Raw genomic sequence first — 17,574 nt, forward strand, 5'->3', positions numbered from 1 at the left:
AACATTTACATAAAAATGAGAAGGTGAAAAAGAAATAATATGAGAGAGTAGAGATTAAAGAAGAAGAGGGGAGATGTATGTGGCAAAGAAGGTGCGATATTGTTATTAAAGATTTGAGAAGATCGGGACTGAAATTATATGTGTAAGGATGAGAAAAGTGTTCGTAATCATAAGGTTAAGGTATAATAGGTTTAAGTTTGGGTTGGATGTGAGTTAAGTAAAAGTTAGGTTGTAAAATAATGCGGTTTGATTCATTTTGGTTCAGTTTACGAAATACAAACCGCAAACCGAACCGAATCGTGCGGTTTTGTTAAAAGATGACCCAAACTAATCCGAACCAAATGCGGTTTTTTGCGGTTTCGGTTTGGTTTGGTTTGCAGTTTTCTATTGGGTTGGTTTGGTTTTGAACACCCCTAGGCGAGTCTAATAATAATGAAAATGCAAAAAAGAAGGCGTGAAATGCGGATTATCATAAAATTGACGCGAGAGCGTCTACTCTATTTCCCTTTCTAAGGGAGTCACATGTAATGACTTGATTCATATTTATTATCTTTGTTTAGGTGTTGTGCCTCATGTCGTATTGGGCTTAGTCAACTGGCCCAAATAGGGGCATTCATTGGTTCAGGAAAATCTGAACCAAACCGGAATCCAAACAAAACCATAATATTTGGTTCAGACATTTTTTTTTAATTCAGACAAAAACCGAACCAAACCAAACCAACGAAATCCATTGTTAATTGGTTCGGGCATCAGATTTCTAAAACTCTACCCGCGCACCCGTCTATCTGAACCAACCATAACTAATTAGTACAATTTATATCATAATTATCATGGAAACTAGTATGAAGTATTCAATTTCAAGAAAAAAAATGAAATTCTATTTGTGACATTCAAAATCTATATGGAGAAAAAAAAAAGATTTTATATTATTATTGAAATTTAATTGATGTAAATTACATATTTTTAAGAAATATTTGTGCACATTTATTGATAGTGTATCCGATCAATCCAACCCAAACCAACTTATTGTTTCTTGGTTTGGTTCGGTTTGGACTTTATCGCAAAAATGTGTAAATTAAATCCAAACCAATCTACATATTTTTTATCAGTTTGGACATTAGATTCTCTCAAAACTGAATTAAACCAGTCCGCAAACACCCCTAGACCCAAAACAGTATTTAATCTTAATGAAACGACGGTCCATATTAATGCTCGATTTTTAACTTCTGCTCTAGTACTCCTAGTTTGATATTGCTGTCGGTAAATGCAAGTATATAATTATGGACTCAAAGACACTCACTTTCAGTCTAGCAATAAAAATCCTAGCTAAGAAAAGATTGGTTGGATTGGATATTGATAACTAGTTTGTAACATTTTGTTCTGCCTAGCTTTTGTATGTATTCTATGAGTCAAACAAATTAGTAAAACTTGAAACAATTATTTGTCAATTATATATACGTCCAATATAAAATACAAAACAATAATTTGTCCAAATCCTACAATTCCATTCATGTTAACAAGAATCCATCAGGTCAAATATCTTATCTAGATTTTCCTTAATTTGTCGGGTCATACTTTAATGTGGCCCTGATGTCTCATTTTAAGGTTCCTCCTTTCTCGTTTCCTTAATATATGTTCATAAATTTTTCCTCTTTTTGTACTGTAGATTTATTTGTGTTACAGTTCCAAAAGACCACTATAGATCGAAAGATTTATTCTATGGGTCCAAAACGTATATCAATTGATAACAGCTCATTTGAAGGTACAATTTAATTGTTTACAAGTGCTTATGCTTTAGAATATTGTGTGGAAACGCGCTTGTATGAACTATGAAACAACAATAGCCTTGTGGAAGAAAAAGGAGACAATAGGATAGACAGCCACTAGCATTAAAGTTTTTTTATAAGTAGATTAATTGAATAAGGACAAGAGATACTCAACCTAATTACAATAGCACTGCAGTTAACTAGTTGCTATCTCTTTTAAAATAAAGGGTTAATACTACTTTACCCCCTCCATATAGGCAAGATTCGGTTTACCCCCATCTAAAAAAAAATTTTATCGGACAAACCTTGCAAAATAAAGATTCCATCAAATTTGACCCTGATCAATTTTTTTGACCAAGATTCTTAGAATCTTGCCTACATGGCATTTTTGGTAGTGCTGACTGTACAGCACAGGCACAGTCAGCACTGCCACGTGGAATTTAAATTTTTTTTTTTTTAAATTTTTATTGATTTTTTTAAAATTTTTTTGTTGATTTTTTTAATTTTTTTTTTAAAAAATAATTTAATATTTTTTTTAAAAAAATTTTTAATATTTTATTTACGTTTTTAAAAAATATTTGACAGTACCTGTGGATTTACATACGAATTTGACAATACCCGCGGATTTACCTACGGATTTAAAAATACCTGCGGATTCACCTACGGATTTGACAATACCTGCGGATTTACCTGCGAATTTACCTACGAATTTGACAATACCTGCAGATTTACCTCCGAATTTAAAAATACCTGCGAATTTACCTACGGATTTAAAAATACCTGCGGATTTACCTACGTATTTAAAAATACATGCGGATTTACCTGCGAATTTGACAATACCTGCGTATTTACCTACGGATTTGAAAATACCTGCGAATTTATATATAATAAAAATAAATTTTAAATAATAATTAAAAAAAATATGAAATTTTAAAAATTGGAAAAAAATGAAATTGGAAAAATATTTTTTAACGTAAAAAAAATATTAATTTTTTTAAAAAAAATAATAAAAAAAGAAATTTAAAAAAAATCAACAAAAAAATTTAAAAAAAATCAATAAAAATATTTTTAAAAAGAAAATTAAAAAAAAAAAATTAAATTCCACGTGGCAGTGCTGACTGTGCCTGTGCTGTACAGTCAGCACTACCAAAAATGCCATGTAGGCAAGATTCTAAGAATCTTGGCCAAAAAAATTGATCTGGGTCGAATTTGAAGGAATCTATATTTTGCAAGGTTTGTCCAATAAAATTTTTTTTTAGAGGGGGGTAAACCGAATCTCGCCTATATGGCAGGGGGTAAAGTAGTATTAACCCTAAAATAAATTTATCTTTTTTATTTTGTAGGTATTTTGTTTGCTATCACAACAATTAAGGATAATAAAATGGACTAAGATAGATTCCTTTGGATGTTGAAAAGTATAATGGCATCAGTTAAATTTCTTTGAATAATATACTTGAGGTGAAATTAATTATTTTCTTGAGTAAAGTTTAAGGGATAGTAGACTGAGATAATTTTAACTGGGTTTAACTAACAATATAGTATTTTATAGGATCCACTCTTGTTTGATTCTAATAAAAAATGATGTGTTATCTAATGTTTACTTGTTAAGGGAATACATGCTATAAGAAAAAAAAACAAATAAGTGAACTCGTCAAGATTATTCGAATCCCGTGTTTACGTATCCCTAACATGCAATAGGAAAATCAGAGTACCGTAGTTTTCCTCAACAATAAGAAAATTAGAGTACCGTAGTTCTCCTCAACAATAAGAAAATTAGAGTACCGTAGTTACAATACTAAAGTCTATGACAAGAGGTACTTCGAACGATCGAGTCAGGCGTCTCAGATCTAAAGTCCTCTACATGTGTTAAAGGTTGATGACGTGTTTGTACATATCATATGTATTAAGTATTTTGAATTGTTGAAGAAGAAAAATAAATTTTAGTTTTATTAAGAAGAGAAAAGACTAAGGGGAAAGATCTACCCTAATAGGCTTTGGCTAATATGCATAAGGATTTTACTTATGCACCATGCATAAGCCTACATAAGCCATTGTATCATGTTTTTAATCCAGTATTGAGTATTGAGTATTGAGTATTGAGTATTGAGTATTGAGTGGTGAGTATTGAGTATTGAGTAATAACAATTGATGTCTAGAATTTGATCCAATGATCCAAGGGTCCATAATAATCTATGCATGGTGCAAAGATTTTTATCTATGCACGGTAACTGCACCCACCCTAATATTATCATGTGTCATAAACCTAAGGTTGAGATCAAGGAAACTAACCTAATTGTTATGATGCTTGAATTAAGATCCTAAGGTCTAGTTAATTCAGATTAATCGAAAAAATTAAAATGAACTAACAAATCCTAAAGGAGAATGTGAGCATACAAGCAATCAAGCAATAGCCAATCATTATTATTTTTTATCCATTTTTCAATTATTTACAGACTAAACAATTACAATAATAATAGCCTAAAAATATCAATTATTATTGGCTAGGAGTATATTTTTGTTTTAATGACCAAAAGAATATCTAAAATTAAAATCAAAAGAAAAGTATTTTTAATCATTTTTTAAAATTATTTAAGAACTAAATAATTAAAAATAATAGAAAAATACCAAAATAAAATTGACATTCTAAAATAATATTTGCTATTAAAAATGTTTTTGTCATTTTCAATTGCATTTAAAACTATTTAAAGAAATCAAAACCCAAAACAATTATAAAATAAAAAGAAAAAGAAAAAGTAGTGGGCCAAGGGGTGCAGACTGAATTTTGGATCAACCGGAATTTAGTTCTACAAATCATTGGGCCAGAAAGGGGAGGGTGCAATTAGGGCACATTTGCAAGGCCTAAACCAAATCAAATATTATTTCTAATTATTTGATTTTATTTTAGTTTTTAAAATAAACAAAATACGTGGACCAATCAAACTGTGTTAGTGCAATTATTGGAATTCAAATTTCCCCAGAAAAGCGCATAGACCTTCATCATTTCTCAGGTTCCGGCCACCGTCCTCCACATGGACGGTGGCGACATTCTCCATAAATCAAAACCAAGAACATGATCTCACTCGTTTTACATGCTGAACTCAAATATGGCTTCAAATTTTATTAATTCATCCTCAATTTTCTAGATCGTACTAAAACTCTCAAGAACCCTAACTATTGAAAACAAAATTAAATGATGCACACACTCAATAAATGTAAATGGACTTAGGATTAACATTAAGCAAGCAATTTCACACAAGATAGCATCGAGTTTCATGTAAAACAATGCTGAAGTCATAAAGTTAGAGGTTGAGGTGTTTAAAGAAGAGATATTTATCCAATAAGCTTCAGAAATGTCCGATGAAGTAGAATCCATGTTCAATTTGCTTCAGATCTTGCTGAATTGATCTATCCAAGTTCAATTAAGATGTGAAGAAGTAGATATCGATTTGATTGATCTTGAATTTCCTTAAGTGAATTGAAGCATCCATAAGTTTGAATATGATGTATAGAAGCGGATTGAAGCAAGAGATCAATGGAATTCACACAGAAATGAAGAACTCAAAAATTGCCTCCATGGATTAAATTCAAGGTTGCAGGTATGGAAATTGAAGGTTTTATGCTTGTAATTGTGTTACAGAAGTTTGTTTAAGTCATATTGATGATGATGAAGTGAAGAGAGTTGAGAAAAGTGAGGGAGAAGAGCAATTTGAAAGGAGAGAGTTTTAGAGTGATTTTTGTGAATAATGGCAAATTTTAATTTTGGAGGGAGATGAAGCTTATATAGAGGTTAAGAAGCTTTCTGAGGAATATTGGGATAAGTTTAGATCCTTGGTTGAGGCTTGGATGAAGATGTGGAGTTTGATAGATTTTCAAATGCACTTGAAACTTGGTTTGGAGCTAGCTTTGGATTCAAGCCAACTATGCATGGAATGAAGTTGGGAATAGGTGCAACAAGTTTGTTAAGAGGTATGAAAATAAGCTGACATGCGTGGAAGGATCCAGAACAAGGATTGAACAAGTGAGTCTTTCAAGTTGCACAATTACGATTCAATGATTACTTGAATTTCAAGTAATGTTGCAATGTGTTTTTGGAGCCGAAGGAGGATGATTTTGATGTTGCAATTTGAATGAAACTTGTAGAGAAAATGAAAATGTAGAGGTTTGATGTTGAGGACTTTGGAAATTAAATTGATTTAGAGGTCCAAAAGTAGGTCTGAAAGCTGGTTGGGCATGACTTTGGACATGTCTTTGGACATCACTAGTTTCAACATGCCTCCTTTGAAGCACCATAACTTCATGCTCAATTATCCAATAGCTTCAAACTTTATATCAATGGAAAGCCCTCATGACATGCTACAACATTTATGTTGGAAGTTTTTTAAAATCAAAACTTGGTGAAAAGACATCTCCCTTGAAAAATGACCAATTTCAATTGCCAAACACTTAGAATTTTTTTCTAAGTGTTTTGGTCAATTTTGACAACTTGAACATCCATCTTCAGATTGACTTTTAAACAATTTAAGAACTTCTTTTGACTTAAAATATCCCACAAACTTGTAGTATCAAATGTTATCTTTAATTTCAACCCTTTGTTGCCATTGTTTGGACTCTTGAGGAGGAAGATACATTCATGTAAAGTCACCCCGTGTATATGAGGATAATGAAAGGTATAAGCCAAATGATTTGATAGAGGGTGTGCCAAATTTGGGGTATGACACTGCTGTCTCTTGTGCTTGTCAAAGCATCTGGATGCAACGAATTTTGAAGAATATAGAATGTACACAAACTGATTCTGTTAAAATTCGTTGCGACAATTCTTCCACCATAAAGTTTGCAAAAAATCGGGTGTTTCATGGGAGAAGTAAACACATTGATGTGAGATTTTATTTTTTTAAGAGTTACGAGATATGGATCAATTGATATTGAATATTGTGGCACAAATGAGCAAATAGCGTATATTATGACTAAATCATTGAAGCTTGATCAATTTGAGAAACTCAAAGAAGCTCTTGGTGTTAGAAGTAACTTGGGTATAAAGTAATATGCAGCAGACATGTTTAGTTTATGGCAGAGATTTGTTAAGAATTGCGTGTCTTTGAAGTAGTTTTTTTGGTTGCTAATAAAGTTCCTAAATATTAGGATTAGAAGTTTTGTTTAGTTTGAATTAGGGCCAGTTTGTTTCATCTTTAAAAAAATAGATTTTTTCTTTGTATTTTTGAAAATAGATTTTCCAAAACCGTTTTTCAAAATATTACAAGTTTTTTTATATTCGTTTTTTCTAAAATGAAACACTAATTTGAACCTCCTATAACATAAACATACATTATTGAAGATCAAACTTTAGTCAAAATTGCAATTTTTTCAAAAAGTTGTATTTCAAAAATGATTTTTATGAAAATCTATTTGAAATAGTTTCAAAATTAAGTGATTTTTTGAAATTTTGATCCAATTTTTTTTCCATAAATAGATGGAATACCTTAAATCACATTTTAAGAATAACTATTCAAACAAAATTTTCATTTCAAGTTTTTATAAAATGTTTGTTTATAAATTTTTCTTAAAAAAAATTATATAACACTATAAAAATCATTTTTAAAAAAAAACCAAAACAAACCGGCTTTGACCAAAACCCTAGTCATTTGATGTAATGTAGTATCTCCTAATTATAAGGCTATTTAAAGCCCGGGTCGATTGTGCTAGCAATAACAAATATTTTTTGTATCTTGCTGCAAATAGTTTATTATGTTCAATAGTTAAATCTCATATGCTTACAGGACCGGATGTGTAGAAACCAGAAGGTCAATCTCAGACCAATGTTTTTTCTTAAAGAAAATCTTTGATTTCATGGTGCACAAAATAATTGCATTTAGGTCTTCTTCTAAAGCTTAATATCATGTCTTACCTCTTGCAACTTGTGAATTACAATGAATTGTCTATCTACTTGAAGATATTAAGATTGCATCAACGAAATTACTATTCTATACTGTAACAACCTATATCAATAAAATGAGTTGTTTTAACGCGGCAAATAAGACAGTTAAATGATTAAATAAGGTAGTATTTGGATTTTGAAAAACTAGCATCGCATGGCTGAAACTAACTAATCTTTTTCTATTATATACTAAAAAAATATATTATTATTATTATTATTATTATTATTATACTATTTATTAATAAAATATCTTTGCTAGGTTGAGTAAAAAAAATGTACGTTGAAACTAAATGACAAAATAAATTAGACAAGGATGCATGATTGGTGTTCCAGTTATGAGTATAGACTGTCCAATCTACGTATCTTGAAAGTGGTTTTCAGCAACAACAAAATAAAAAAAAAATAAAAAAAGAGAGAAAGGTTAGTATGTCGACTTTTACTGTGTCCAATCTTGATTGGTAAGGAGAAAGGTCCTAGTTTTTATTTTTTTGTGATTGCTTATTCTTCTGGTTTCTTCTTGTTTATTTTGGTCCCTTCCCTATGGCCGTAGGTAGTGCTCTCTTTTGGGTTGTTTTTCTTTATTTGATTTGTGTTTCTTTTGTTTTGTGTTGGAGCCTATGTTATATAGCCTTTGAAAGAATGACTTATTCAGTTAAAAAGTTTAAGACAATATTATGTGGAGGATTTTGAAAAACTGATTAGTCATGAGTACAAAATCTGTTAAAAAGTCTTCAAACTTCATAGTTCAGACCACACATAAAGTATTTTAGATATATTAGGCCGAACTACAGAAATGAATATAAATAATATTCTTGATAATAAAATTTGAAGTAAAAGTAATTTATATTTTTTAAAATAAATATCAATAAATTCTCTCCTATTTAATGAAAAGTTCTCAATGATTCATTTTAGTAGTTGTTAAGGGTAACTTAGCCAATTAATCAATTATATTAGATTATACAGCTTGGTTTAAAACATTTTCAAGTTTCAATAATCTATTTCAGCATTTTAGTTTATATGGATTTTTACCATAGTTTATATGGTAAAATAGTTTAATTGATATGTTTAGTTAAATTAAATAGGTGCAAACTACTAATTTAGAGTTTAATCTATGACAAAAATATTTATTTATATTTATATATTAATATATACAAAGTATTAATATTTTTAAATCAAAAACTTTAAAAATATATTTATTATAAATTTATTTAAAATAGAATGTTATATATTTATATTCTCTAAATTTAATTATCATGGTAATTTTTAAAATAGAATTTAATTTTATCAGTCTATTAAATTATTATTTTATTCAATGACTGAATTTATATTTTTGTAAAAGATTCTAAATTCTTTTAAATAGAGTAACACCTTACACCATGCTTTCAAAATGATTTGTAAATAAACGTAGATAATTATCATCTAAAATTATGACTTTTAAAACTATTTCGTGCATATCATACTTAGGTCTTACAATACATAAATACTATATGTTAAGAGCGAATAAGTTAATCAGTGAGACAATAAGAAAGATAAGATTTATTTTTCTTTTATTATTTTATGGGTGAAAGTTTTTATAAGGACACCAAATCAATTTGGTCAAATCAATTTGGTAAAATATATTTCACAAACAAATTAAAAATATTTATACTTTTAATAATTCTTTTCTAAAATAAAATCAAATCTATCTAACTGTTAAATCATTTAACATTATCATAATGATATAAAATTTCTAAAAACTTAAATATCCGTTATTATATATTTTAATAGTTTATATTTATATATTTCTTAAATAATTTATGATACGATAAAATAAAATTATGCTATATAACATGAAATCATTTTTTAAATTCTACAAAATTTCATAAACTATATCAATTTGATAACATCTCTTAATCTTAATTAAATGGTGGAATTGATTTAATTTGTAGTTATTGAAATGTAAATGTGCTAAATTTAAGGGAGAACACTCCGTTACTCTTAAATTTTGTTGGGTACTGGTACTCTTTCCAATCAAACAATGTTATTCATTATCATGTCATCTTTTAAATTATTTTATTTTAAAATAAATTTTAATTTTAATTTAATTTGTACTAAAAATACGGATATCCATTTACTTATCATGGGTACCTAAGAACTTATCAAATTTAAGAATTAGTATCAAATATAACTTACTTAAAAACCTACCACAACTATTTAACTATTGAGAAAAGGGATGATGCACTTACAGTGTAAAAATATTTTACACTGTCAACCAATCACGACCTTGTTAAGCGCCAAGTCATACTGTAAATTTTAAGTTACTGATATGATATGGCAGAATAAAATGTTTCTATTGGATGACAGTGTAAAGATTTTTTACACCGTCAGTGCACTACCTTTTAACTCTTAACTATTTGTAAAAAATCAATCTAAATTAATCTACCATTTATTATTATTATTACTATTTTAAATTTGGGTATCGAACTTTAAGATCGATTAATTTAAGAAGATCTATCATACCTTCTATTTACGAAGATTCGGTTAAAAATCAGTATAAAATTTTGTATGGACGTAATCCAATATAAATATATTAAATTATTTGTATAATAGAATTCGAATATGGAAATGTGGAAGGAGCATACTCTCGTATTTCAACAAAATCTTAAGAGATTTTTCTTTTGTTTTCACTATTAGTATTCGGTCTATTGGACTGTTTAATCTGGTTTGAAAGTTAATTTTGAAATCAATTGATTCCAATTTTTTTCGATCACAGTTGCAGAGAATTGAATTGTGGTTATTTCTATTAAGTTCAACCCTAATCACCACGGAAGAGTTATATTTTATTTTCTAAAAAAAAATTGATTTCTTTTTAGTTTTATAGTAATATTTTATGATTACCGTTTAGGGTTTGAAATTAATGCTTGTGATGAGATGGAGGAGACCCCATCAATTAAATCCATGAGAAATCCAATCGCATATTGAGTAATGAACCAAAAAGGCAGAGAAATAATTGCAAATCTTTCAGAAGCGACGAATAACATTGGGTAAAATGGGAAGAAAATCCAAAAACCTAAAATGATTGTTGGCCCCGACTCTAAAGTTTTAAAAGAATTCACATGCTTTGGTTGGCTATATAAACCTCTACATCTACACCTAGCTAGCCATGGAGACAATTCAACAGATTCCATATTGGGTGATAGATCATGCTTACTCAACTCAACTATATGGAGGAGAAATATACAGTTACCTTAGTACATATCAATGATTTCTAATCAAATTATCAATCAAATTGCTAACTTCCAATTGGTATTAATTACATCTGACAGATATACAGATGCACTATACTCTCTAGTCAACTTTAAAATCATTCATAATAGAGATTATTTTCTCACATTTGAGTACACTTATATGTCGGCCTTCTAGATATAAATCATAGATTTATTGTTAAAAGTCTAGTATTTAATGAGATAAAGTCTTATATAGATATAAATAGGATGCTCTGATCACACTTGGAAAATCTTGTGTTAGGTTTGAGGGTGTGTTAAGATTGTCTAAGATATCATATAATAACTAAATATAGTTGTAAGTGGAGAGAATTATCAATTTATATTTATTCTTGTTATTAACTAAAGAGAAAGGGTAAAAGATTGAAAAAAAATTAGAAGTTCTGCATTATGTTATTCACTAGTGTTGTATTACACAATTATATAAGTGCTATTCATATAAGATAGAAAAATTAGATAGTAGAATAAATACAGATAAGTGGAGGAAGGTTAATAGAAGTAAAAAAGACAGGCACTTAATACATATTATTTATAAAGCCTTATTAAAAAAAACTCAAGAAAAAAATTTTACTGAAGAAAAAAAAGTGTATAATATCGATTTAAGATAAATATATTTCTCCTTCTTAACTAAATACTTATTTCTTCGACTATGAAGACCTATCTTTTTTTTATTAATTGGTTAAAAGTCTATTTATGAGTGATTTTGTAAATACAACTATTAAAGTAGAAAACAAATGAGATTTGTTCATATATATATATATATATATATATATATATATATATATATATATATATATATATATATATATATATATATATATATATATATATATATATATATATATATATATATATATATATATATATATATATATATATATATATATATATATATAACTTTTTCTATATAAGATACTTAATGTACAAAAATTCAAGTGTGCAAATGATCAATTTGTAAGACAAAACATTGTCTTTTCAAATTCTTAATCTAAAATTATTTCTTTAATATGAAAATTCTTCAGAAATTTCAATAATTTTTATGTCACCAATATATATAAAATTTATAACAAATTATTTTTCAAATCTTTTCATAAAAATACAAGGACAAATAGATTCATTTATATATCTCTCACTTATTAAACAATAACTAAGATGAATGTTTTAATCCTTACAGAGAGTAATTCAATTTGATCGAGTAGTCTTTTCAAGATCTAAAATTATGTGTCTCAGGTAAATTAAACTTTTCAGGAAGAATGATGTAAATGTCAGTACTAAGTGAGTCATAAAATTAAGCTAATAATATTTTTAAGTGCAAAATAAGTCCTTCGTGTGCTACAAGAGTAATTAAATATTAAACATTACGAGTGAATATATCTCATCAAAATTAAGCTCGTGTATTTGTGAAAATCCTAGAGCAATAAGTTAAACTTTATATATCACAATTTCATCATTATCATTTCATTTTCACACTTGAAAAATGTAGCCAATTAACTTGTTTCATACTTAAGGTGTCGGGACTTCTAGTAAAAAATATTATACTTTGTAAAGTGAATTTAATTCTATTATTTTGGCCAATTTTTACTTTATCTACCCTCTTTAATAGAATTTTTTATTCATGATCTCTATTATCATTTATCACCTTTAGTGTTATATCATCTACAAAAAATTGTTAATGTTGACTTTATTTTTAGTTCTATTCATTTAGTTTCAATACATTTCATTCATGACATATTTTATAGAGATCTCTTTATTTTCATAAATTTTAGGTACCTAAGCATTCTCTTCTTGAGGTAAAATGTTTATCAAGTCTAAAGAATCTTTTAGAATCTATATAGCCTCGCTTGGTCCATCTTGATTTCTATCTCCCTTTCTTGTTCGAAATTTTTTATCTTTATAACAGGTTGGTCTACCACGTTTTCATGCACGTTTGAGACTTGTTAGATTGTCCAACACAAGCATTCATTTTTTGGAGTATTAGTTGTTGGAATATATATGACTTAATCACATTTTTTAGATCAATAAATATATTTGGTAATTGATTTGCTAAAATTCGCAAATGAATTATCTTTTGAACTTCTAGTTCACATATTTTAAATCGATGATCACGATGAGACAATGATAATTCATTCTGACTGATCTCTTTATGTAGCTTCTTATTCTCTCCCCCCCCCCCCCCCCCCAGGATAGGAAACTTGATTCACCGAAATAAAAATTAGCATATCGAGATACTTTATTATGGATAAGGATTAACATTCAATGTATATTCTCAACCTCCTTTGAAGATCCATCTTAGTGGGAGGTGGTAGAGAAACTAAAACATATATCACACCCAAAAATTTAGATGGGAAATATTAGGTTTTTGACCAAAAACCAATTGTAATAAAAGGGAAAAATTATGATAACTTGTTAGCCTTATGCGAATCAATATTGCAACATGCAAAATTACATATTCTCAAGTAGAAATTAGGAGTTTGCATCTCATGATAAGTGAGTTTGCAATTAATTTTTATGTTTAATAAATAATTTTGCAAGTCCATTTGATGTATGGACATATGCTACGGGATGTTCTATGTCAATTCCATTAGACATACTCTATAAATACTTGATTTGAAAACTTTGCAACATTATGAAGAAGTATTTTTAAAAAAAATATATAATTAGGAAAATGAACTCTAATTTAAATTAGTTGAGCTAGCAAGCTCACAAACTTCTAGCTGCAAGTTGAAAACAAACGAACATGTGATCATATAGTTGCATCAATTAAAACCCTAAAACATCTAAAAATTGAGATATTCATTTTTAATTTTTGTTAATGATGGTTGAATTATCAATTTTCATTGAGAACAAGAGCGGCATGCAAACGTGTTTCTTACATCATTAAAATTTGAGATAACTAATCAATCATGACAAATTGCATGTTTATTATTATTTATAATCTCCAGGTTTATATAGGTTTATATTAACATGTGTTTCAATTTTACTAATATAAGTATAATATAAGTCAGAAAAAAAATACTTGTAGCTTTCCTATTACACGTGTTTTGTCTAAATTATATTCTGTGATTCAAAGATATTTAATATTTCCAACATCTCCTTTTTAATGGTCGATATTTAAACATATTTTAAAACAGAGTCATACTTTTTTTTTATATATATTCATTAGGAACCGAACACAACAAAATAAAATCCAATTATAAAAAATCAAGCATAAATGAATATAGGTAAAAAAAAAATTGATATAGATTCTACTAATTAGATACAAAACTAAAAATAAATTTCATTTAAACAATAAATTATTATGGGAATAAATTATGTAAACTTAAAGATTGTAAACACGCTTTACTATCGTATATAAACATAGAACTCTAAAAAATAAAATAAAAATTATTCCGATTTTGGATCCTTAATTTATTTTCTCATACTTCTCAAAGAAACCACCACATTAACTCTTTCTACATTAATCTTAATAATAAAATAATATTATATCCAAATCAACGGAATGTGATGTTGCTCTAATTTGCTAAATGACTTTGAAAACATTAACTGTTCGATTTCAATGTAAAGAAAAACAATAGCTAACTAAATAGTGATAAATTAACCATTATACATCCTAAGCTAAATAAATGGTGATAAATTAACCATTATACATCCTAAGCTAAATAAATGGTGATAAATTAACCATTATACATCCTAAGCTAAATAAATGGTGATAAATTAACCATTATACAATCCTAACAAAAGATGATATTCACTATATGCATTTTTATATTACATAAACAAAAATGATATGAATCTTTCAATTTTAGGAATAACTAGTAACAAATCCGTGCATACACACGGGTTCTGGTTTGTTACGCGCATTTGTTTATATAATATATTTATTTTAAATTAAAAACAAAATTTGAATCAAAATTTTTAAATCATAAATACCATTTTTTGTATATAAAAATATTTAGATCAATAATAGATTTTTTTCCGTGTATACAAGTATTATTTATGTTTAGGTATCATTTAGAAAAATATCTGGATCAATAGTAAATTTTTCGTATATAAAAATATTTACATTAATAATAGATTTTTTTTTCCTATATACTATTTTTTAATCAAAATTTTTTTGATCACAAATACCATTTTTCATATATAAAAATATTTAGATCATTAATAGATTTTTCCCATATACAAATATTATTTATGTTTAGGTATCGTTTACAAAATTATCTGAATCAAGATATATCAAGAAACATATATATAATTTTTCTCGTATACAAGAAACATATATATAATTTTTCACGGCCAAACAGCGCCTTAGCAGATTTAGTGGCAATTTTATTTTCCATATGTGCTACTGTATGCCATATATAAATATATAATTCACATTTTCATTTTAGCTTCTTACTATTAAGTAATTGTTACCCAATCTCACCAAGATATATCAATTTCAACACAACTAATCATCACAAACTAGAAATTATCATCAAAACCTAGCAATTATAAAATCATAAAAATTAGGGATTTCAACCTAAACATGTTTCTAGTCATTGACCCAATTATACTAACTCATAATAATAAGGATTCTCCCCCTTACCTCTTCAATTTCTTCAAACCTAGCTTTTCTCTTTATTCCTCTTTTGCTTCTCTTCTCCTCCTTTCCTCTCTTCTCTTCTCTTGAAATGAACAAATGAATGATATCTCTACTCTACTCTCCTCTTACTAACTAATGTCTTAATGGGCTTAAAAAAAAATAACACCCCCAATTTACTTCTACTTCTAATAATTAGGCCCAATTAGATATAATCTCTAATAACTCAAATAACCCATTAAACTAAATAAACACAATTATACACAAAATTAATTAATTAAATTAATTATTATATCACCTAACAATTAAATAAATAATTAACACACAAAGTAAAATAAAATAATATAATAAGATAAATACGGATAAAATCCTCTAATAACTCAATGTCTCATATTTCCGGTCTAATCTTAATTACTCGGAAAATTCTCAAAACGCTAAATATTAACTCATTAATATTTCTAATACTAAAAATATTAAAAAAAATTATTAAATATCGATCCGCTATCCTGAACTAATACCGACTAAATCGTCTCAAAACGCGAAAATTTCAATAAACATCATAAATGAATAAATAAGAAAATAATCATTAAAAACACCAAATAACATAATTACTAATATAATTAATAAAATATTAATAAAAATCGGGATGTTACAATCTAAACACTCGATTTTTCCACACCTCATTAAAGGCAAGGTGTAGGAGGAATTTCCTGGGTAGTATTGACACGGGTTTGGGCAGAGTAGAGCATGTCGCAGGTGTCAAGGAAGCAGTCAAATGTTTCTTTAAATCTAAATATAGGGAGTCGGGGATTCGGAGGCCATGTTTGGATGGCGTACAGTTTGATCAGCTTGATAATAGGGAGGTTTTGGAGCTGGAAGACATTTTCACGATGGAGGAGGTGAGAGACGTTTTTTTGGGAATTTGATGGTAACAAATGCCCTAGTCCGGATGGTTACAACTTTAGCTTTATTCGCAAATGCTAGAATACTCTTTCAAGCGAGATATTTGCCTTCATATCAGAATTCTACACCAAAGCGAACCTTCTAAAAGCTATATCGGCTTCCTTTATAGCATTGATCCCAAAGGTGGATAATCCCTGATCATTGAGTGAGTATAGCCCCATTAGTCTTATCGAGAGTATGTATAAAATTATTGCTAAATTGCTTGAGAATAGGTTAAAGAAGGTTGTACGTAAGTTAACTTCCAAGTTCCAAACCACTTTCGTACCAGGAAGGCAGATTCAGGATGGTATTGTGGTGTTGAATGAATTGACAGATTTTGCAAAGAGGCATAGGAAGGCATTCGATAATGTTAACTGGGTTTTTTATGTACGTCCTTAGCCGGTTTGGCTTTGGCACAACGTGATTAAGATGGATGGATTTGTGTGTATGCCACGCTTCACTATCAATACTCGTCAATGGTAGTCCAACTTTAGATTTTCCCATGGTGTCTTTGTTAGGTTTAATTTGAATGAGAATTTGGGGTTCGAGCTTTTGCAATTTGCCAATGACACTGTCATAATATGTGAGCCATCTTGGAGTAATGTATGGTGTGTGAAGTGCATTCTTAGAGGGTTTGAATTAGTGTCGGGTCTAAATGCCAATCTCTTCAAAAGTAGTTTATTAGGTGTCAATGTGGATGGAGACTTCTTATTGGCAACCTCTACCTTCCTGTGTTGCAATGTGACTTAACTTCCTTGTATTTTTTAGGCATACCAAACAGCTGCAATCATAGAACTCAATCCTCTTGGAAGCCGGTGGTTCAAAAATTAAAGAACAAACTCTCAGTTTGGAAAGGGTGTTTTTTATCAACCGGGGGCAGAGTTAAATTGATTAACTCTGTTCTGAACTCAATTCCAATCTATTACTTATCCTTCTATAAGATACCTAAAATTGTGTTGAAACAACTAGTAAAGATCCAACGTAAATTCTTGTGGTGCGGCGGTTCGGATAGACGAAGAATCTCCTGGGTAAGCTGGTCCGATGTGTGGAGAAGCAAGGAGGCAGGTGGATTAGGTATAAAATGTTTAAAAG

This window comes from Vicia villosa, linkage group LG3, assembly GCF_029867415.1.
Source record: "Vicia villosa cultivar HV-30 ecotype Madison, WI linkage group LG3, Vvil1.0, whole genome shotgun sequence".
Lineage (NCBI taxonomy): Eukaryota > Viridiplantae > Streptophyta > Magnoliopsida > Fabales > Fabaceae > Vicia > Vicia villosa.